At 48.8% G+C, this 23,785-nt stretch overlaps 1 protein-coding gene across 1 annotated transcript in view; it reads left to right on the forward strand.

Moving 5' to 3' along the window:
- LOC147120598 (ubiquitin carboxyl-terminal hydrolase 37-like) overlaps positions 1-23,785 on the forward strand; it is a 95,787-nt gene continuing 72,002 nt past the window's right edge. The window contains 1 exon segment of the mRNA XM_085986726.1: positions 1-54. The gene's annotated coding sequence lies outside the window, so the exon portion shown is untranslated.

Raw genomic sequence — 23,785 nt, forward strand, 5'->3', positions numbered from 1 at the left:
GGCGGAGCGGCGGTGGAGGGAGAGCGGAGAGACGGGGTCTGTGGGGAGCGGCAGGTGAGGCTCAGCCACCCACCCACCCCAGGGCTGGGGAGCGAGCGAGCGGCCGGCCGAGCTATCACCGTGTCTGGCGCCAGCACGCGAGCCGCCGCTCCTCCTTCTTCTCCCGCCAAGCCTCGGGCCGCGGCGGAGGGCCCCGGGGGAGGCTGATCAGTGGCCCGAGCGGGGAGGAGTGTAGCGGCTTCCCGGTGTACCCCTGAAAGCCGGCAGTCCAGTTACCCCTTCCTCGGGCTCTACCCCCGAGTGTGTGAGGCGGGGGGGGAAAGAGGGGCAGGGGGGAGAGGAGGCGAAGGAGAGGGGGGGGGAGAGGAGGCGAAGGAGAGGGGGGGGGAGAGGAGGCGAAGGAGAGGGGGGGGAGAGGAGGCGAAGGAGAGGGGGGGGGAGAGGAGGCGAAGGAGAGGGGGCGAAGGAGAGGAGGCGAAGGAGAGGGGGCGAAGGAGAGGGGGGGAGAGGAGGGGGAGAGGAGGCGAAGGAGAGGGGGGGGGAGAGGAGGCGAAGGAGAGGGGGGGGAGAGGAGGCGAAGGAGAGGGGGGGGAGAGGAGGCGAAGGAGAGGGGGCGAAGGAGAGGGGGGGGAGAGGAGGCGAAGGAGAGGGGGGGAGAGGAGGCGAAGGAGAGGGGGGGGAGAGGAGGCGAAGGAGAGGGGGGGGGGGAGAGGAGGCGAAGGAGAGGGGGGGGAGAGGAGGCGAAGGAGAGGGGGGGAGAGGAGGCGAAGGAGAGGGGGGGGGGAGAGGAGGCGAAGGAGAGGGGGGGGGGAGAGGAGGCGAAGGAGAGGGGGGGGGAGAGGAGGCGAAGGAGAGGGGGGGGGAGAGGAGGCGAAGGAGAGGGGGGGGGAGAGGAGGCGAAGGAGAGGGGGGGGAGAGGAGGCGAAGGAGAGGGGGGGGGGAGAGGAGGCGAAGGAGAGGGGGGGGGAGAGGGAGGCGAAGGAGAGGGGGGGGAGAGGAGGCGAAGGAGAGGGGGGGGAGAGGAGGCGAAGGAGAGGGGGGGAGAGGAGGCGAAGGAGAGGGGGGGGAGAGGAGGCGAAGGAGAGGGGGGGGGCAGAGGAGGCGAAGGAGAGGGGGGCAGAGGAGGCGAGGAGAGGGGGGCAGAGGAGGCGAAGGAGAGGGGGGGCAGAGGAGGCGAAGGAGAGGGGGGGCAGAGGAGGCGAAGGAGAGGGGGGGCAGAGGAGGCGAAGGAGAGGGGGGGCAGAGGAGGCGAAGGAGAGGGGGGGCAGAGGAGGCGAAGGAGAGGGGGGGCAGAGGAGGCGAAGGAGAGGGGAGAGGAGAGGGGCAGAGGGGGCGAAGGAGGGGGGCAGAGGAGGCGAAGGAGAGGGGGGGCAGAGGAGGCGAAGGAGAGGGGGGGGCAGAGGAGGCGAAGGAGAGGGGGGCAGGGGGGGCGAAGGAGAGGGGGGCAGAGGAGGCGAAGGAGAGGGGGCAGGGGGGGAGAGGAGGCGAAGGAGAGGGGGGCAGGGGGAGAGGAGGCGAAGGAGAGGGGGCGGGGGGAGAGGAGGCGAAGGAGAGAGGGGCAGGGGGGGGAGAGGAGGCGAAAGGAGAGGGGGCGGGGGGAGAGGAGGCGGGGGAGAGGGGGGCGGGGGGGAGAGGAGGCGGGGAGAGGGGGGCGGGGAGGAGAGGGCGAAGGAGAGGGGGGGCAGAGGAGGCGAAGGAGAGGGGGGGCAGAGGAGGCGAAGGAGAGGGGGGGCAGAGGAGGCGAAGGAGGGGGGGGCAGAGGAGGCGAGGAGAGGGGGGCAGAGGAGGCGAAGGAGAGGGGGGGCAGAGGAGGCGAAGGAGAGGGGGGGCAGAGGAGGCGAAGGAGAGGGGGGGGCAGGGAGGGGCGAAGGAGAGGGGGGGCAGAGGAGGCGAGAGGGAGGAGAGGGGGGCAGGGGGGGGAGAGGAGGCGAAGGAGAGGGGGGCAGGGGGGGAGAGAGGCGAAGGAGAGGGGGCAGGGGGGAGAGGAGGCGAAGGAGAGGGGGGCAGGGGGGGGAGAGGAGGGCAAGGGAGAGGGGGCGGGGGGAGAGGAGGCGGGAGAGGGGGCGGGGGGAGAGGAGGCGGGGGAGAGGGGGGGCGGGGGGAGAGAGGAGGCGAAGGAGAGGCGGGGGGGAGAGGAGGCGAAGGAGAGGGGGGCAGGGGGGGCGAAGGATGAGGGGGGCAGGGGGGGGGAGGCGAAGGAGAGGGGGGCAGGGGGGGAGAGGAGGCGAAGGAGAGGGGGGCAGGGGGGGGGAGAGGAGGCAAAGGAGAGGGGGGCGGGGGGGAGAGGAGGCGGGGAGAGGGGGGCGGGGGGAGAGGAGGCGAAGGAGAGGGGGGCGGGGGGAGAGAGGAGGCGAAGGAGAGGCGGGGCGGGGGGGGAGAGAGGAGGCGAAGAGAGGCGGGGGCGGGGGGGAGAGAGGAGGCGAAGGAGAGGGGGGCAGGGGGGGCGAAGGAGAGTGGGGCGGGGGGGGAGAGGAGGCGAAGGAGAGGGGGCAGGGGGGGAGAGGAGGCGAAGGAGAGGGGGGCAGGGGGGGGGAGGAGGGAGGCAGGGGAGAGGGGGGCGGGGGGGGAGAGGAGGCGGGGGAGGGAGGGCGAGGGAGAGGAGGGGCGAGGGGAGTGAGGAGGCGGGGGAGAGGAGGAGGGGCGAAGGAGGAGGCGGGGGGGAGGAGGGAGGCGAGGAGAGGGGGCGGGGGGGTGAGGAGGCGAGGAGGGAGAGGAGGAGCGAGGAGGAGGCTCACATTTGGTGGGGGGGGGCGAGGGAGAGTGGTATGAGCTGGTGGGTGATGGCTGTCCATATATTTTGAATGCTTTATTATGTGGCTGTTGCTGACTTCACTCTGGTTGTGTTGAACACAGCGAACGTGAACAGCTGTCACTGGGCTTATTTAGTGTATTGGTACCAATCTATTACAGGAAGAATCACACAGGTTAATACAATTCAGGTTCGATACGTGCGCTTGCATACTCTTAAATATTAGTAGCGGGGCAGCGTGTGTGAGTGAGTGACACGGCTGGCTGAGGTGATTCATCGGTAACCTCTGTTATGTTACTATATAGTGCTGGCAAGATAGGTCAGTGGCTTGTGGAGATTCTCGGTCCTTGTTACTGATAGTATATAGTGGCTGCAAGATAGTGTCAGAGTGGAGTGTCTTTGTGTATATTTAGGCTTATGTATGTGATGGGAATCAGTGCCAGCATCTCTCTGGAGCTCTTGTTGTCTGTGGGAGCTTGTGGCAGATTAGCAGCCGGTCTTGTTTTTGTATATGTATGTTTACTATAAAGCTGTCAGTCATGGTCAGTACCTAGGCTCTCTGGGTGTTGTAATGAGCTCACGGTGGTGGGGTGTTTGCATTCAGACTTCACAAGAGAGACAGATGCCGGAGAGACAGACTTGCATTTCTATAGTGTTTTTCGGGACATCATCCAAAGTGCTTTACAGCCAATGAAGAAACATTTCAAGTGTAGTCACTGTTGTAAATGAAAGCAACGCTGGCAGCCAGTTGTGAATGCAGCTCAAGCATGTGATGTACGAATCTGTAGTGATGGTATGAGAATAAGATAGTGATGTTGGGAATGTCAGTAGAGCTGGAACGATCTCGGCTGCTCTTCAAATTGTGCCATGCGATCTTTTATGCCCACCTGAGAGGGCTGACGAGGCTTTGGTTTAACCTCTCGTCCGAAAGACGGCACCTCCGACAGTGCAGCGGTGGTTTGAATGCAAGAGATGGCTGAGGACTCTGCTGCTGTTAGTGGAGTGGGGATGTCTAGTCCTATGAGTCCTTCAGATTAAATTATCCTTCAATTATCCATTCCCTTGAAGTTAACTATTGAATCTGCTTCCACCGCCCTTTCAGGCAGCGCATTCCAGATCACAACTCACTGCATTAAAAAAAAGTTTCCCCATATCGCCTCTGGTTCTTTTGCCAAACAACATTAAACCTGTGTTCTCTGGTTACTGACTCCTGCCACTGGAAACGGTTTCTCCTTATTTACCTCTATTAAATCTCCCTTTAACCGTCTCTGCTCTAAGGACAATCCCAGTTTCTCTAGTCTCTCCACATAACTGAAGTTTCTCATCCTGGTACGATTCTAGTAAATCTCTTCTGTGCACTCTCCAAGGCTTTGACATCCTTCCTAAAGTGTGGTGCCCAGGATTCGATACAATACTCCAGCTGAGGCCTAACCAGTGATTTATAAAGGTTTAGCCTAACATCCTTGTTTTTGTACTCTATTCCTCTATTAATGAAACCAAGGATCCCATATGCTTTTTTTAACAGCCTTCTCAACTTGTCCTGCCACCTACAAAGATTTGTGTCTCTGTTCTGCGCCCCCTTTAAAATTGTACCATTTAGTTCATATTGCCTCTCCTCATTCTTCCTACCAAAATGTATAATTACGCACTTCTCTGCGTTAAATTTCATTTGCCATGTGTCTGCCCATTTCACCAGTTTGTCTATGTCCTCCTGAAGTCTGTTACTATCCACCCATTGTTTACTAAATTTCTGAGTTTCGTGTCATCTGCAAACTTTGAAATTATGCCCCGTATATCCAAGTCCAGGTCATTTAATATATATCAAAAAGGGCAGTGGTCCTGATTGGGTAGATAGAAAGGAACTTTTCTCCTTAGAGGGGTCAATAACCAGAGGGCATAGTTTCAAGGTAAGGGGCAGGAGGTTTAGAGGGGATTTGAGGAAAAACTTTTCCACCCAGAGGTTGGTTGGAATCTGGAACTCACTGCCTGAAAGGGTGGTAGAGGCAGGAACCTGCAACATTCAAGAAGCATTTAGATGAGCACTTGAAACGCCATAGCATACAAGGCTACGGACCAAGTGCTGGAAAATGGGATTAGAATAGACAGGGGGCTTGATGGCTGGCGTGGACACGATGGGCCGAAGGGCCTCTTTCTGTGCTGTATAATATGACTCTATCACTGTCCAGCTCAGGACATGGGGTTGTGCCCTGCTAGGGTCAGAGCAGACCAGAATGGCTTCAGTCCTACCATAAGAACATAAGAAGTAGGAACAGGAGTAGGCCATACGGCCCCTCGGGCCTGCTCCACCATTCAATAGGATCATGGCTGATCCGAATCTAGACTCACGTCCACTTCCCTGCCCTCTCCCCGTAACCCCTAATTCCCTTATCTGCTAGGAAACTGTTTATCTCCGTTTTAAATGTATTTAATGTTGCAGCTTCCACAGCTCTCTGGGGTAGCAAATTCCATAGATTTACTACCCTCTGAGTGAAGAAGTTTCTCCTCATCTCAGTTTTGAAAGGGCAGCCCCTTATTCTAAGATTATGCCCCCTAGTTCTAGTCTCACCCATCAGTGGAAACATCCTCACTGCATCCACCTGATCAAGCCCCCTCACAATCTTATATGTTTCGATAAGATCGCCTCTCATTCTTCTGAACTCCAATGAGTAGAGGCCCAACCTACTCAACCTTTCCTCATACGTCAACCCCCTCATCTCCGGAATCAACCGAGTGAACCTTCTCTGAACCGCCTTGAGAGCAAGTATATCTTTTAAATATGGAAACCAAAACTGCACGCAGTATTCCAGGTGTGGCCTCACCAATACCCTGTATAACTGCAGCAAGACTTCCCTGTTTTTATACTCCATCCCCCTTGCAATAAAAGCCAAGATTCCATTGGCTTTCCTGATCACCTGCTGCACCTGCATACTAACTTTTTGTGTTTCATGCACCAGGACCCCCAGATCCCTTTGTACTGTAGCACTTTGCAGTTTCTCTCCATTTAGATAATAATAACTTGCTCTTTGATTTTTTCTGCCAAAGTGCATCACCTCACACTTTCCAATATTATATTACATCTGCCAAATCTCTGCCCACTCATTTAGCCTGTCTATGTCCTTTTGCAGGTTTTTTTATGCCCTCCTCACTCACTGCTTTCCTTCCCATCTTTGTATCGTCGGCAAACTTGGATATGTTGCACTCGGTCCCTTCCTCCAAATCGTTAATATAGATTGTAAAGAGTTGGGGGTCCCAGCACTGACCCCTGCGGAACACCACTAGTTACTGATTGCCAGCCCGAGAACGAACCATTTATCACAACTCTTTGTTTTCTGTTAGATAGCCAATCTTCCACCCATGCCAGTATATTACCCCCAATCCTGTGATTTTTTTATCTTGATCAGTAATCTTTTGTGTGGAACCTTGTCAAATGCCTTTTGGAAGCCCAAATACACCACATTCACTGGTTCCCCTTTATCCACCCTGTTTGTTACGTCCTCAAAGAATTCGAGCAAATTTGTCAAACATGACTTCCCCTTCATAAAACCATGCTGACTCTGTCCTATTAAATTATGTTTATCCAAATGCTCTGTTACTGTTTCCTTAATAATGGACTCCAACATTTTGCCAACCACAGATGTTAGGCTAACTGGTCTATAGTTTCCAGCTTTTTGAGTACTTCCCTTCTTAAATAAAGGTGTTACATTAGCAGTTTTCCAATCTGCCGGGACCTTTCCTGAGTCCAGGGAGTTTTGGAAAATAATCACCAATGCATCCACAATACCGCCACTTCTCTCAAGACCCTAGGATGTAAGCCATCAGGTCCGGGGGATATATCCGCCTTAAGTCCCATTATTTTACCGAGTACCATCTCCTTAGTGATTTTAATTGTGTTTAGCTCCTTCCCCCCCCCCCCCCCCCCCATTGCCCCCTGTTTGTCCAGTGTTGGGATATTTTTAGTGTCCTCTACTGTAAAGACTGATACAAAATATTTGTTCAGTGTCTTTGCCATCTCCATGTTCCCCACCACTAGTTTCCTGGTCTCATCCTCTAAGGGACCAACATTCACCTTAGCTACCCTTTTTCTTTTTATATAGCTGTAGAAACTCTTGCTATCTGTTTTTATATTTTTTGCTAGTTTACTTTCATAATCTATCTTCCCTGTCTTAATTAATCTTTTAGTTATTCTTTGCTGGCTTTTAAATGCTTCCCAATCTTCTATCCTCCCACTAGATTTGGCTACTTTATATGCCCTTGTTTTCAGTCGGATACTATCCTTTATTACTTTACTAAGCCACGGATGGCTGTCTTTTCTTTTACTCCCCCTTTTCCTCAGTGGAATATATTTATCTTGAAAGATGTGAAATATCTCCTTGAATGTAGACCACTGCTCTTGTACCGTCTTACACTTTTAATCTGTTTTCCCAGTCCACTTTAGTCAATTCTACTCTCATACCTTCATAGTCTCCTTTTATTTAAGCTCAGTATGCTGGTTTGAGATCCAACTCTCTCTCACCCTCAAACTGAATTTGGAATTCAACCATATTATGGTCACTCATTCCAAGGGGACCCTTTACTAGGACAGTTTTTATTAATCCTGTCTCATTACACAGGACCAGATCTAAGATTGCCTGCCCCCTGGTTGGTTCAGTTACATACTGCTCAAGGAACCCGTCCCTGATACACTCTATGAACTCTTCCTCAAGGCAGCCATGCCCAATTTGATTAGTCCAGTCAATATGAAAGTTAAAATCCCCCATGATTATAGCTGTTCCCTTATTACAAGCCCCAACTATTTCCTGATTTATACTCCGACCAATAGAGTTGCAACTGTTAGGCCTATAGACTATGCCCACTAGTGACTTTTTCCCCTTATTCCTTATCTCCACCCAAACTGTTTCACTATCCTGATCCTTTGACCCAATATCATTTCTGACTATTGCAGTGATTCCATCCTTGATTAACATAGCCACCCCACCTCCCTTCCTGTCTGTCCTTCCTAATTGTCAAATACCCTTGTATACCAGTGGTGATGATGTGACTGAGGATCTTGGAGATGACAACAACTTGCATTTATATAGTGCCTTTAACGTAGTAAAATGTCCCAAGGCCCTTCACAGGAGCGTTAGCAAAAAATTTTTACACCGAGCCACATAGAAACATAGATGGAGCAGGAGTAGGCCATTCGGCCCCTCGAGCCTGCTCCGCCATTCAATGAGATCATGGCTGATCACCCAAACTCAGTACCCTGTCCCTGCCTTCTCCCCATATCCCTTGATCCCTTTAGCCTTAAGAAATATATCTAACTCTTTCTTGAATATACTTAATGAACTGGCCTCCACTGCCCTCTGTGGCAGAGAATTCCACAGGTTCACCACTCTCTGGGTGAAGAAATTCCTCCTCATTTCAGTCCTAAATGGCTTACCCCTTATCCTTAGACTATGACCCCTGGTTCTGGACTCCCCGGCCATCAGAAACATCCTTCCTGCATCTAGTCTGTCCAGGCCTGACAATTTTATAGGTTTCGATGAGATCCCCTCTCAATCTTCTAAACTCCAGTGAGTATAAGCCCAATCAACACAATCTCTCCTCATACGTCATTCCTGCCATCCCAGGTATCAGCCTGGTGAATCTTTGCTGCACTCCTTCCATGGCAAGAACGTCCTTCCTCAGGTAAGGGGACCAAAACTGCACACAATACTCAAGGTGTGGTCTCACCAAGGCCCTGTACAACTGCAGCAAGACATCCTTGTTCTTGTACTCGAACCCTCTTGCTACGAAGGCCAACATACCATTTGCCTTCTTAACCGCCTGCTGCACCTGCATGTTTACCTTCAGCGACTGGTGCACAAGGACACCCAGGTCTCTTTGCACTTCCCCTTCTCCCAATCTATTGCCATTCAAATAATCTGCCTTCCTGTTTTTTGCCACCAAAGTGGATAACCTCACATTTATCCACATTATAGTGCATTTGCCATGTTTCTGCCCAATCACCCAACCTGTCCAAATCGTACTGGAGTTTCACGACATCCTCCTCACAGCATACCCTCCCACCCAGCTTTGTGTCGTCTGCAAATTTGGAGATATTACATCCAATTCCCTCGTCCAGATCATTAATATATATTGTGAACAGCTGGGGTCCTAGGACCGATCCTTGCGGTACCCCACTAGTCACTGCCTGCCACTCGGAAAACGACCCGTTTATTCCAACTCTTTGCTTTCTGTCCGCCAACCAGTTCTCTATCCAAGTCAATACCTTGCCCCCAATCCCATGTGCCTTAATTTTGCATGCTAATCTCTTATGCGGGACCTTATCGAAAGCCTTCTGAAAGTCCAAATACACCGCATCCACTGGTTCTCCCTTATCTATTTTACCAGTTACATCCTCAAAAAATTCCAGTAGATTAGTCAAGCATGATTTACCTCATAAGGAGATACTGGGGCAGATGTCAAAGGCAGAGAGGTTTAGGGAGAGAATTCTAGAGCTTTGGGCCTAGACAGCTGAAGGCACGGCCGTCAATAATGGAGTGATTAAAATCAGGGATGCACGAGAGGCCAGAATTGGAGGAGCACAGAGATCTCGGAGAGTTGGAGGAGATTAGAGATAGGGAGCGGCGAGGCCATGGAGGGATTTAAAAATGAGGACAAGAATTTTAAAATCGATGCGTTGCATAAGCGGGAGTCAATGTAGGTCAGCGAGCACAGGGGTGATGATGGGTGAGCGGGACTTGGTGCGAGTGAGGACACGGGCAGCAGAGTTTTGGATGACCAAGTTTATAGAGGGTAGAATGTGGGAGGCTGGCCAGGAGTGAATTGGAATAGTCAAGTCTAGAGGTTACAGGCATGGATGAGGGTTTCAGCAGCAGAGGTGGAGACGGGCAGTGTTACGGGGGTGGAAGTAGGTGGTCATTAGTTATACCACGGATATGTGGTCGGAAGCTCATCTCGGGGGTCAGTCAGGACCCCAAGGTTGCGAACAGTCTGGTTCAGCCTCAGACAGTTGCCAGGGAGAGGGATGGAGTTTGTGGCGGGGACCAAAGACAATGGCTTCGATATTCCCAATATTTAATTGGAGGCAGTTTCTGCTCATCAGTACTGGATGTCGGACAAGTAGTCTGACAATTTAGAGACGGGAGGGGTCGAGAAAGGTGGTGGTGAGGTGGAGCTGGGTGTCATCACCATACATGCGGAACTTGATGCTGTGTTTTCGGATGATGTTGCCGAGGGGCAGCATGATAAATAGGAGGGGGCCAAGGATAGATCCTTGGGGGGCACCAGAGGTAACGATGCGGGAGCGGGCAGAGAAGCCATTGCAGGTGATTCTCTGGCTGCAACTGGATAGATTTAGATAGGAATGAAACCAGGTGAGTGCAGTCCCACCCAGCTGGGCGACAGTGGAGAGGCGTTGGAGGAGGAGGATGGTGTGGTCAACCGCGAGGAAAAGGGGGAGACTTCTGAAAGCTGATTTCTTGCCCACGTAAAATGTCGCTATAGGGCAGCATGTAGAATGGCTTCAAGGATGGAGTCTCGAAGCGTTCCTGAGGGGTGGGTGGGTGTGGGCAGGAGAAGCCATTGCAGAAGATGTTGGAGAGGAAAGGAAGGCAAGAGATGTGGTATAAAAACAAAATGCTGGAAATACTCAGCAGGTCAGGCTAGGGTTGCAAAATTCCAGGAATTTTTAAAAGAGGAAACTTTTTATGGGAATTTGAGTTTTTTTGCACACTGATGGTTTTTGTCTCTGACCCTTATATTATCTTTGTCATCAAAATAGACATACTGTTCCATACAAATAAAAACAGGCTTTCAAAACTTTATTTAGGTTATAATTTTGAACTTTATTGAACCCCCACAAAAAAGACCCATCTAAAATAAAATAAAAGGAGCGTCCGCTTATTTAGCCTGTAATTTGTCCTTTGAGTCTTCTACTCATCATTGCTCCTCCTGATTCTCTGGCTCTGACGTGTCCATTTCCTCCTCTGTCACTGCCTAGCTGCGTGGTGGACACTTCTGTATCTGGCTCAATAAGGTTCGCCCGGATAGCCACCAGTTTCTCCACTCTTTTGTTAGTCAGCCTGTTGCGCACCTTTGTATGCGTATTCCCAAAAAGTGACCAGTTTCGTTCAGAGGCCGCCGATGAAGGTGGGATTTGGAGCATCACCGATGCAATGGGTGACAGAGCCTCAGATGTACAAAGTCCCTTCCACCAGGTATGTGCACTGATATACTTGCATGATTCCCATATCTCATCCCCATTCCAAAGACCTTGCTTGGTAGAGAACTTTGCCCACGTCCAGATTGAGGTGGCGTGAGAGGGTAGAAATCACACTGTAAGCGCTGTTGATCTGTTCTCCAGAAAGTATTGGTCATCCAGCATGTATGCTGCAGCATGAATCGGCTTGACACAAAATTCTTGACGCGTCTGTATGAATTGAACAATTACCTTCTCTGCTTTGAGTAGCAGGGATGTGGGTAGGGCAATGCTGATTTGTTCTTTTAAATCGGCAAAAAGCCTGAGAACATCTGTCAAGACAGCGTCATCTCCTTCAATCTGAGCAATTGCAGATGCTACTGGTGAGAGTAGTTTAAGGCTGCTAACCACTCTCTCCCAAAACACATCATCCAGCAGTATTTTCTTGATGGTGGTTTCCATATCCCCAGACTGGGATATTGCCATTTCTTGCAGCGACTCCTTACCCTCCAGAAGGCTGTTGTACATTATGACAACGCCACCCCATCTAGTGTTGTTGGGCAGCTTCAGTGTGGTGTTCTTGTTCTTTGTCGTTTGCTTGGAGTTGTAGGTTGCTGCAACTACCTGTTTTCCCCTGACACATTTAACAACTTGCTTGGCTCTCTTGTACAGTGTTTCCATGGTTCTCAAACCCATGATGTCCTTGAGGAGCAGGTTAAGCCCATGAGCTGCGCACCCAATAGATGTAATATGAGGGTAGGCCTCCTCCACTTGAGCCCAAGCAGCCTTCATATTTGCAGCATTGTCAGTAACTACTGCAAAGACCTTTTGTGATCCAAGATCGTTGATGACCGCTTTCAGCTCATCAGCAATGTATGTGCCTGTGTGTCTGTTGTCCTTCGTGTCTGTGCTCTTGAACACTGGGAGAGGAGTGGGACGATGTAGTTTATGATGCCCTCCCCTCGTACATTTGACCACCCATCTGAGATAACTGCAACACAGTCTGCCATCGCTACCGTTTCTTTGAGCTTTCCTTGGACTCTGTTATACTCAGCCTCCAGCAAATAAATAGACAAAGCATGTCTGGTGGGAGGACAGTATGCAGGGCGAATAACATTGAAAAATCTCTTCCAGCACACATTGGCTGTGAGCATGAGGGGGTGAGCCTGTCGCATATACAGCTCGAGCAAGGCACTCATCTGCATTCTTCTGGCTATGGTTATCCATTGTATCAAAGAACCTTCCAAGTGGGCCAGGAGTTGCTGATATGGAGCCTGATGCTGAATGTGAACCATCACCTTCTTGAATGGAAGCAGAGGCACTCTGGGCTGACTGCTGTAAGCTTTGAGTGAAGTTGTTGCATTTGGATAAATGCTGCTGCATCTTTGTGGCATTCTTTACATATGGCTTTCTACAGTGTTTGCACATGTACACAGTCTTTCCATCTTTAATGCCTGGGGTAAAATGCTTCCACACATGCGACGGTAAACATGGCATTGTTCTATGCAGAGAAATAAAGGTTATTCGTCTCTGTGTGGAACTGCGGTCGATCAGCACGATTGCAACAGGGTGAGTACATTTTTCCTGATGCTCCATGTGATGGAAGCATGACCTGTGCACGCACGACGCTACATCACCAATAGAGGGAGCCAATCGCTCATCCAACCAATCAGGACACATTTGTTCACAGTCACACACACAACTTGTAATTATTAAAACAAGCCAAGTAAGAAGATAAACATATATTGATTAAGAAATTACTTAATAATTAAGATTCCATCTCTGTTAGTAATTTTAAAAGAGGACCTGTGGGGGGCAAAAAAATGAAAAATACAAAAAAATATTATGCTAGCATGTGCTTTTTTGGGCAAAATTCCCAAGCTAAACTTCCTGTGGAAAATTTCCGGAAATCTACTGGAAACTTTCCACCCCTTCGCAACCCTAGTCCCACCCAGCTGGACGATGGGGGAGAGGCGTTGGAGGAGGTTGGTGTGGTCAACCGTGAGAAAAAAGGGGAGACTTCTCGAAGCTGATCTCTTGCCCGTGTAACATGTCGCTATAGGGCAGCATGTAGAATGGCTTCAAGGATGGAGTCTTGAAGCGTTCCTGAGGGGTGGGTGTGTGTGTGTGGGCAGGAGAAGCCATTGCAGAAGATGTCGGAGAGGAAAGGAAAGCAAGAAATGTGGTATAGAAACAGAAAAAGCTGGAAATACTCAGCAGGCCAGGCAGCATCTGTGGAGAGAGAAACAGAGTTAACGTTTCAGATCGATGACCCTTCGTCAGAACTGGAACATGCTGGAGATGGAACAGGTTTTTAAGCAAGTGCAGGTGGGGGGAGGGGAGGAAAGAACCAAAGGGAAGGTTTGTGATCGGGTGGAAGGCAGGAGAGAGTAAGAGACAAAGGGATGATGGTGCACGGCAAAAGGGAGATGTAATGGGACAAGTTAAGAAACAAGATGGCTCTAGATGAAGTGTAACTGGCACAGGCAGAATGAAAGACAGGTGCCATGTGAGAGAAAGGAAAAAAAAATTGGAAAAAAAAAAGGTTGGGGCAGAGGCTATGGTCTGAAATTGTTGAACTCTGAGTCCAGAAGGCTGTAAAGTGCCTAATCGAAAGATGAGGTGCTGTTCCTTGAGCTTACGTTGAGCTTCATTGGAACAATGTAAGAGGCCGAGGATGGAGAGGTCTGAGTGGGAGTGAAGGGGAGAATTAAAGTGACAGGCGACCGGAAGCTCGGGGTCACCCTTATGGACTGAACGGAGGTGTTCCGCAAAGCGGCCACCCAGTCTGCGTTTGGCCTCCCCAATGTAGAGGAGACCTCATCGTGAGCAGCAAATACAGTATACTAGATTGCAAGAAGTACAAGTAAATCGCTGTTTCAAGAGATAGTGTATGTGGTGATGCCGGTGTTTCTGAGCAGTATTGATGATCTGCGTTGGATGCGTGCAGCGTCATCGTGTTTCTAACCCCGATCATAAGGCAACTGCTGCCAATGTATTTTGCTGCCACGTGCATTGCTGTTTGAGGCTGCTGCACCTTTTTAGCAAGTGTTCCCTTCACCATCAACTGACTGACTGTTATATTCGACTTCCCGAGCATCTTGTCTCTGCTCTGTGATCTTTGAGATGCAACTGATTTGTAATCTAACACCCAATGCTGTCATACGTTGCCCCAACATATCTTGTATTTATATATTTTTTTATTTACATGGCATATTTGAGCAGGTTTGGTTTCACACAATAAGATGGAGACTAATCGTTGCAACCAAATGGCAGGGTGAAGCTGGTTTAAAGATAGAGTAATTGGTTGATTAACATGATACCTGAGGCTTCTGGCTCCACATTATGAAGAGAAGCCTAGAACTGAAATTGTTTCCACTGAAGAAAAAAGATTGAAAGGTAGATATAAGGGCTGCCAAGTGGCAGGTAACATTCATGCCAGGTAATAATCATCTCTGATGAGAAATAGCCCAGCCATTTCCTCCTGCCTGTCAAAATTCAAGTCCTCCGCCATCAAGAGTGCAGCTCCAACAACATTCAAGAAGCTTGACGCTATCCAGGACAAAGCAGCCCATTTGATTGGCACCCCATCCACCACCTTAAACATTCACTCCCGGCGCACCGTGGCTGCAGTGTGTACCATCAACACGATGCACTGCAGCAAATCGCCAAGGCTTCTTCGACAGCACCTCCCAAACCTGCAGCATTTACTGTCTAGAAGGACAAGGGCAGCAGGCACATGGGAACGCCACCACCTCCAAGTTCCCCTCCAAGTCACACACCATCCTGACTTTGAAGTACATCGCCGTTCCTTCATCGTCACTGGGTCAAAATCCTGGAACATCCTCTGTAATAGGACTGGGAACACCTTCACACGGACTGCAGCGGTTCAAGAAGGCGGCTCACCACCACCACCTCCAGGGCAATTAGGGATGGGCAATAAATGCCGGCCTTGCCAGGGAAGCCCACATCCCGTCAACAAATTTAAAAAAAAAAGACCAGGGGGTGGAGGGGAGAGATCACCATTGATGAGAAGCTTAACTGGACTAACTATCAACATTGTGGCTATAGGAGCAGGGCAGAGGTAGCGATGAGTGACTGTCCCTTAAAGCCTCCACCATTTGCAATGCTAGTGTAAGGAATGTGATTGAACACTCACCGTTCGCCTGGGCAGGTGCTGCCCCTCGAGATCAGTTGGATACAGTGGTATCCAGGATGGGGTCGTCTCTACTTGGTCTGTGGGAGGAATGGTCTTTTATTGTTTCATATACTTTGTCGTCAGTGCAGATTTGTGGTAAAGTAATTGGGAATGCCAGGAGGTTTTACACATTATGTTTTTACTAAGTGGAGCAGGTAGTTTATCTTTGAACCAGTTCAAGGTTTCAGCTCTGCTCGGCGCTGTCGTTTGAACCATTGCAGTCTGCTTGCCATGTTGCGGAAGAGTGGATAGAGGGGTCTGTTGTTAAAATCTGCTTGGGAATGGCAAGTGGGATTTTAAGATCACAGTTAGGTGTTGTTACTTGTGAGGTCCTTGCTTCAGCGATGTGTGGCCCATGTGTCAGTCGGTGGTTTAGTTGGTAGCACTCTCGCCTTTGAGTCAGAAGATCGTGGGTTCAAGTCCCACTCCAGAGACTTGAGCACAAAAATCTAGGTGACATTCTAGTGCAGTGCTGAGGGAGTGCTGCACTGTTGGAAGTGCCACCTTTCAGATGAGACGTTAAACTGAGGTCCCATCTGCTCTCCAAGTGGCGGTCAAAGATCCCTTGGCACTATTTTGAAGGAGAACTGGGGAGTTCTTCCCCGGTGTCCTGGCCAATATTTATCCCTCAACCAACATCACGAAAACAGATTATCTGGTCATTATCACATTGCTGTTGTGGGAGCTTGCTGTGTGTAAATTGGCTGCCGCGTTTCCTACATTCCAACAGTGACTACACTTGAAAATGTACTTCGTTGGCTGTAAAGTGCTTTGGGATGTCCGGTGATCGTGAAAGGCGCTATAGAAATGCAAGTCTTTTTCATAATACAGGAAACTTTTTTTTATCTGGCACAGACGGGACCGGCGTGGTGCCGGTTTATCAAAAAGTCCGGATTACAGAGAGTTATAGTTAAAAGGTACGAGAGCTCTGTACACAGCAACAAATCCAGGCTTCCCTGTTGCTTAGCAACAGCTGCAAGAAGCCCGACCACAGACCAAGCGTCCCTGTTGCTTAGCAACAAGTGCAGGAACCTCCGATTACACAGCCAAGAATCAAGAAACGGCCACTAATATGAAGAGAAACTTAACTGAACCTACTCCTGAATTTTGCCGGTTAACCGAGATTTCCGGTTGTTTGGGTGCCGGTAAATCGAGAGTTTCCTGTGTCCCTGAGGCGGAAGTTTACAAAAGGTTCAGCTGTGCTGGATTGACAGCTCCACAGGGCAGAAATGTCATGCGCAATCATGCATGTGATTAGTTAAGTGCCGTGTAGCTGAGAGCAATTGTGAATTGCAGAAATCTACTGTTCCGGTAGGAATGGAAGCATGTAGCTGTGTGGCCCAGGTGTGTATGTATGGTGTGTATCTCTATATTCAAATCTGATATACAAGTCAGTACACTTGAGTTTAATGATATGGTTGCTGTACAGAAGAGTTTGAAAGGTACTTGTATTTATGTAGCACCTTATCAAGTGATTTTGCATTATTTTTGGAGTGCAGTAGCTGTTGTCACAGATGTGAAAGTGGCAACCATACGATCAGGAGGAGGCCATTTAGCCCTCATCAATTGCAGTTTGGAAGAGAGTTCAAAACTTCTACACACAAAGGGTGGTAGAAGTGTTTTCTAACTTCACTCCTGAAAGGTCTGGCTTTAATTTTTAGACTGTGCCCGCTAGTCCTAGACTCCCCAACCAGCGGAAATAGTTTCTCTCTATCTACCCTATCTGTTTCCCTTAATATCCTGAAAACTTCGATCAAATCACCCTTTAACCTTCTAAATTCCAGGGAATACAGCCCTAGTTTGTGTAACCTTTCTTTGTAATTTAACCCTTGAAGTCTGGGTGCCACCAAGGCTTCCTAAGGTGTGGTGCCCAGAACTGCTCACAGTGCTCCAGGTGTGGTCTAACCAGGGCTTTGTACAGCTGCAGCGTAACCTCTACCCCCTTGTACTCTAGGTCCAGTTAATTTACCTGGCCTTTTCCTTTGATCACCTGAGGAATGTGTTTAGCCTTTAACATAACATGACTCCTGAGTGGTGAGATGCAGAGATGCCCTGTGTTGTCTTGTGTTTTGGAGGTTTACATTTTGTCACGTTGCGTGAGAGAAGGAAACCCCATCTCTGCATTGTTCTGGTCGCTAAAGAGGAAACTTTTCCAGTGCTTTGCTAGTTCTTTTAATGAGCCCATTCTCGCTCGATATCGGCATGGGTGCTTGTGGCCAAAGTTCTTTTGAATCATTTTCGAACTATTTTTGGCCCTTTCCCAATCCACTGATGCCTCCAATGACCAGCCCCTCATGACCATCCCGGTGCCTCACAACTCTCCCTAGTCTCTTTCAGTACCCTGCAATAAACGTCATCGGATGATCCCAGGGTGGGAGTAGACTAAACACTCGACATGTCCCATCAATCGACAAAGCTCAGAGGACACTGAACTATAAAGCCAACTTAGTAGAGTGCAGGTCTATGGCAGTCATACTGTAAACAAAAGCAAAATACTGTGTTTGCTGGAAATCTGAAATAAAAACAGAAAATGCTGGAAATACTCAGCAGGTCAGGCAGCATCTGTGGAGAGAGAGACAGAGTTAACGTTTCAGCTTGTGACCTTTCATCAGAACTGGAAAATGTTGGACAGTAGCAGCCTGGATATGAAATTGGCTAAGTGACAGGAAACAGTGTAGTGGTGAATGGTTGTTTTTCAGACTGGAGGAAGGTATACAGTGATGTTCCCCAGGGGTTGGTTGGTTCTAGGACCACTGCTTTTCTTGATATATATTAATGATGTGGGTGTACAGGGCACAATTTCAAAATTTGCAGATGACACAAAACTTGGAAGTATACTGAACAGTGAGGAGGGGAGTGACAGACTTCAGGAAGACATAGACAGGCTAGTGAAATGGGCAGAAACGTGGCAGATGAAATTTAACGCAGAAAAGTGTAAAGTGCATTTTGGTAGAAAGAATGAGGAGAGGACATATAAACTAAATGGTACAATCCTAAAGTGAGTGCACGAACAGAGACACCTGGGAGTATGTGTGCATGAACCGTTGAAGGTGGCAGGGCAGGTTGAGAAAGCAGTTAAGGCTTACGGGATCCTGGGCTTCATAAATAGAGGCATAGAGTACAAAAGTGTGGAAATTCTGATGAACCTGTATAAAACACTGGTTCAGCCTCAGCTGGAGTATTGTGTCCAATTCTGGGCACCGCACTTTAGGAAGGATGTGAAGGCCTTGGAGAGGGTGCAGAAAAGATTTACAAGAATGATTCCAGGAATGAGGGACTTCAGTTACATTGGTAGATTGGAGAAGCTGGGGTTGTTCTCCTTAGAGCAGAGAAGATTGAGAGGAGATTTGATAGAGGTGTTCAAAATCATGAAGGGTCTGGACAGGGTACATAAGAAATAGGAGCAGGACTAGGCCAATCGGCCCCTCGAGCTTACTCCACCATTCAATAAGATCATGGCTGATCTGATCCTAACCTCAAATCTACTATCACTCTACATCCCACCCGAACCCATGTGATCTCCCGGGAGAGGCGAAAAACCAGATTAAAAACCCAATGGCCAATTTGGGAGAAAAAAATCTGGGAATTTCCTCTCCGACCCATCTAGGCGATCGAAACTCTTCCAGGAGATCACTCTGTCCCCATATTTTCTACAGTACTTGCCTTCTGTAAAAGGTGATCTCCACCCCAGCCAGGAACAGGAATAGAACCAACTCCTGAAATATAACACATAATTAGAACACAAGAAGTAGGAGCAAAACCAGGCTACACAGCCCCTGGGCCCGCTCCGTTACCCACAGGGCCATGACCATTCCGAACCTAGACTCGTGTCCAATTTCCTGCCCGCTCCCCGTAAGAGAGAAACTGTTCCCATTGGCGGAAAGGTTGATAACCAGAGGACACAGATTTAAGGTGATTGGCAAAAGAATCAAAGGTGGTGTAAAAAAAAACTTATTTACACAGCGAGTGGTATGATCTGGAATGCACTACCTGAAAGGGTGGTGGAGGCAGATTCAATCTTTCAAAAGGGAGTTGGATAAGTATCTGAAGGAAAAAATTGCGGGGCTACGGGGAAAGGGAAGGGGAGTGGGACTAGCTGAGAGTCGGCACGGGCTCGAAGGGCCGCCTTCCGTTCTATGATATAACAGGTTTTAAGCAAGTACAGAGGGAAGGGAGGAGAGGCAGAACAAAAGGGAAGGTCTGTGATAGGGTGGAAGGCAGCAGAGATTAAATGACAAAAGGAATGATGGTGCAAGGTAAAAGGAGATGGTAATGGGACAAGTAAAGAAACAAAAGATGGGTCTAGAGGAGGGAATATCAAAATCATCAGCAACAGCTGCCATCCGAAAAAATAGGGGCAGAGGTTATGGTCTGAAATTGTTGAACTTGATGTTTTGTCCGGAAGGCTGCAAAGTGCCTAATCGAAAGATGAGGTGCTGTTCCTCGAGCTTATGGTTGGTTTGATTTGAGCAGTGTAGGAGGCCGAGGTCAGAGTGGTGCGGAGAATTCAATGACAGGTGACCGGAAGCTCGGGGTCATGCTCGTGGCATGAATGGAGGTGTTCCGCAAAGCGGTCACCCAATCTGCGTTTGGTCTCCCTGCTGTAGAGGAGACAGAGTATTTCCAGCATTTTTTGCATTCATACTTTATAATGCTCTTCAGCACTGTGTCTCGACATAGTCATAACGGCACAGAAGGAGGCCATTCGGCCTATCGAGTCCGTGCCGGCTCTTTATAGAGCAATCTAGGCAGTCCCATTCCCCTGCTCTATCCCCGTAGCCCTGCAAGTTTATTTCCCTCAAGTGCCTATCCAGTCTCCCCTTGAAAACATTGAGTGTCTCCGCTTCCACCACTTCCGTCGGCAGCGAGTTCCAGGTCATCACCACTCGCTGTGTTTATTTTTTTTTTTAAATAAAAAAAATAAAAAAATTCTCACACCCCCCCTGTATCTCTTGCCCAAAACCTTAAATCTGTGTCCCCCTAGTCCTTGTACCATCAACTAGTGGGAACAGCCTTTCCCCGTCTAGCCTATCCAAACCCGTTATAATCTTCTACACCTCTATCAAATCACCCCTCAACCTTTGCTCTAATGAAAACAAATCAAGTTTCTCCAACCTGTCCTTCTAGCTAAGATCCCCCATCCCCAGAACCATTCTGGTAAATCTCCTCTGCACCCTCTCGAGGGCCTTCACACCATCCTAAGGTGTGGTGACCAGAACTGGACGCAATACCCCAGTTGTGGCCTAACCAGCGCTTTATAAAGGTTCAGCATAACTTCTCTACTTTTGTACTCAATACCTCTATTTATGAAGCCCAAGATTCCATATGCTTTGTTAACCACTCTCTCAATATGTCCTGCCACCTTCAGGGACCTATGCACATTAACTCCCAGGTCCCGCTGTCCGTGCACACTCTTTAAAACTGTGCCATTAAGTGTATATTGCCTCTACCTGTTCCTTCTGCCAAAATGCATCACCTCACACTTCTCTATATTAAATTCCATCTACCACTTATCTGCCCATTCTGCTAGCCTTTCTATGTCCTGCTGGAGTTGATTGGTATCATTCTCACTGTTTACCACACCCCTTAGTTTGGTGTCATTGGCAAACTTAGAAATTCTACCCTGTATTCCAATATCCAGGTCATTATAGATATCAAAAAAAGCAGTGGCCCCAGCACTGACCCTTGGGGAACACCACTGTCTACCATCCTCCAGTCTGAAAAACAGCCATTTACCACAACTCGCTGTTTTCTATCCTTAAGCCAATTCCTTATCCAAGCTACCACTGACCCACCTATTCCATGAGCCTCAATTTTGTTAACCAGCCTTCTATGTGGTACTTTGTCAAACGCCTTCCGAAAATCCATGTGGACAACATCTATTGCATTCCCTTCATCAATCCTCTGTTACTTCATCAAAAAATTCAATTAGATTAGTCAAACACGACCTGCCTTTTACAAATCTGTGTTGGCTCTCCTTAATTAGCTTAAACCTCTCCAAATGCCCGTTAATTTTTACCTTGATTATTGTTTCTAAAACTTTACCCACCACTGATGTTAAACTGACCGGCCTGTAGTTACTGTACTAGGATTGTCCTTACACCCTTTCTTGAACAATGGTGTCACATTTGCCACTTTCCAATCCTCCTGCACCTCACCCGCATCTATGGAAGATTGGAAAATGATGGCAAGCCCTTCTGCTATCTCCTCCTCCAATTCCCTTTGCAACCTGGGATGCAAGCCATCTGGACCAGGCGACTTGTTCACTCTAAGCATACCCAGCCTTTCTAGTACATCCTGTCTATCAATTTTCACCCCTTCCATTCATTCTACCTTTTCCACTTCTACCGATATTTTGTCAGTATCCACCTCCTTAGTAAACACCGATACAAAGTACTCTTTGAGTATTCTGGCCTTACCCTGCGCCTCTAAGCATATATCACCTTCTTTGTCTCTAATAGGCCCCACCCTGACTCTTACTACCCGTTTACATGCCGGTGGAAGATTTTTGGGTTCCCTTTTATGTTAACCGCCATTCTAGTCTCATCTCTCTTTGCTAATCTTATTTTCATCTTCACATCCCCTCTCAACTTATTGTATTTGGTCTGGCTCTCCCTTGAAGAATTCATCTGACATGCATCATACACTTTTTTTGTTTCATCTTCTCTATCTCCCTCGTCATCCAAGGAGCCCTTGCTTTGGTTCCCTTACCCTTCCCTCTTGTTGGAATGTACCTAGCCTGTACTTGGAACAGCTCCTCCTTAAAGATCACCCATTGTTCCGTTACAGTTTTTCATGTCAGTCTTTGGTTCCATTTTACCCTGGCTAGAAACATAGAAGATAGGAGCAGGAGTAGGCCATTCGGCCCCTCGAGCCTACTCTGCCATTCAATGAGATCATGGCTGATCATCCAAACTCAGTACCCTGTCCCTGCCTTCTCCCCATATCCCTTGATCCCTTTAGCCTTAAGAAATATATCTAACTCCTCCTTGAATATATTTAATGAATTGGCCTCAACTGCCTTCTGTGGTAGAGAATTCCATAGGTTCACCACTCGCTAGGTGAAGAAATTCCTCCTCATCTCTGTCCTAAATGGCTTACCCCTTATCCTTAGACTGGTTCTGGACTCCCCTGCCATCGGGAACATCCTTCCTGCATCTAGTCTGTCTAGTCCTGTTAGAATTTTATAAGTTTCAATGAGATCCCCTCTCATTCTTCTAAACGCCAGTGAGTATAAGCCCAATCGACCCAATCTCTCTCCATACGTCATTCCTGCCATCCCAGGTATCAGTCTGGTGAATCTTCGCTGCACTCCCTCCATGGCAAGAACATCCTTCCTCAGATAAGGCAACCAAAACTGCACACAATACTCAAGGTGTGGTCTCACCAAGGCCCTGTACAACTGCAGCAAGACATCCTTGTTCCTGTACTCGAACCCTCTCGCTACGAAGGCCAACATACCATTTGCCTTCTTAACCGCCTGCTGCACCTGCATGCTTACCTTCAGCGACTGGTGCACAAGGACACCCAGGTCTTGTTGCACTTCCCCTTCTCCCAATCTATTGCCGTTCAGATTCTTTCGCATCCCATTGAAGTTAGCCCTATTCCAGTTTAGAAGTTCCACTCTAGATTGTTCCTTGCGCCTCTCCATTGCTAATCTAAATTTTATGATAAGATGATCACTTGTACTCAAGTGTTCTCCCACAGACACTTGGTCGACCTGGCCCACCTCATTCTCCAGCAATGCCTCCTTCCTAGTTGGGCCAAGAACATATTGATCAAGGAAATTCTCCTGAACACATTTCAGAAATTCCTCCCCCTCCTTTCCCTTTACCCTAGCATTATCCCAATTGATATTTGGGTAATTGAAGTCCCCCAATATCACCACTCTATAGCTCTTGCATATCTCTGCGATGTCCCTGCAGATTTGCTCCTCTACCTCCCTCTCACTATTTGGATAGAAACATAGAAGATAGGAGCAGGTGTAGGCCCTTCGGCCCTTCGAGCCTGCTCCGCCATTCAAGCCCTAACCCCGTAACCCCACGTATTTAATCCACCCTAACACTAAGGGTCAATCTTTTTTTTTGTAGGTATACCTGTAGAATACCTCCAATAGTGTGATCATACCCCTTTTGCTCTTCAACTTCAACCAAATGGATTCTGTCCTTGTCCCCTCAAGAACATCCTCCCTTTCCAACACTACAATGTCTTCCTTAATCAGCACTGCCACCCCACCTCCCTTTTTTCCTTCCTTATCTTTTCTGAACACCTTGTACCCTTGAATATTAAGTGCCCAGTCCTCACTTTTTAAGCCACATTTCCATTATTGATCCAGAACTTGGAACCGGTTCAAAGAGTCATGAGGCTGATCTCTACTGTCAGAGGAATGACTGGAGAAAGAGTGGGCTGTTCAGTCTTGGAGGCAACGGAGAGGTGACCCGTTAGACAGTAAACGGGATGAAAAATTACCTCAAACTAAATTGCAGGGGTGGGACGAATGATCACAGTACAGGCTGGTAAAAGGCAATTTTGGGACTGATGTCAAGAAGTTTATCTTCATATGAATGATAGGACATGTTGAGCAAACTCCGTATCTCTACATGGAAGCTGTCCTTTTCATTGACCAGCGAGCTCCTGTCGCATTGCTTATTTA

This window comes from Somniosus microcephalus, chromosome 4, assembly GCF_052327205.1.
Source record: "Somniosus microcephalus isolate GS21.2 chromosome 4, FLI_Smic_1.0, whole genome shotgun sequence".
Taxonomy (NCBI): Eukaryota; Metazoa; Chordata; class Chondrichthyes; order Squaliformes; family Somniosidae; genus Somniosus; species Somniosus microcephalus.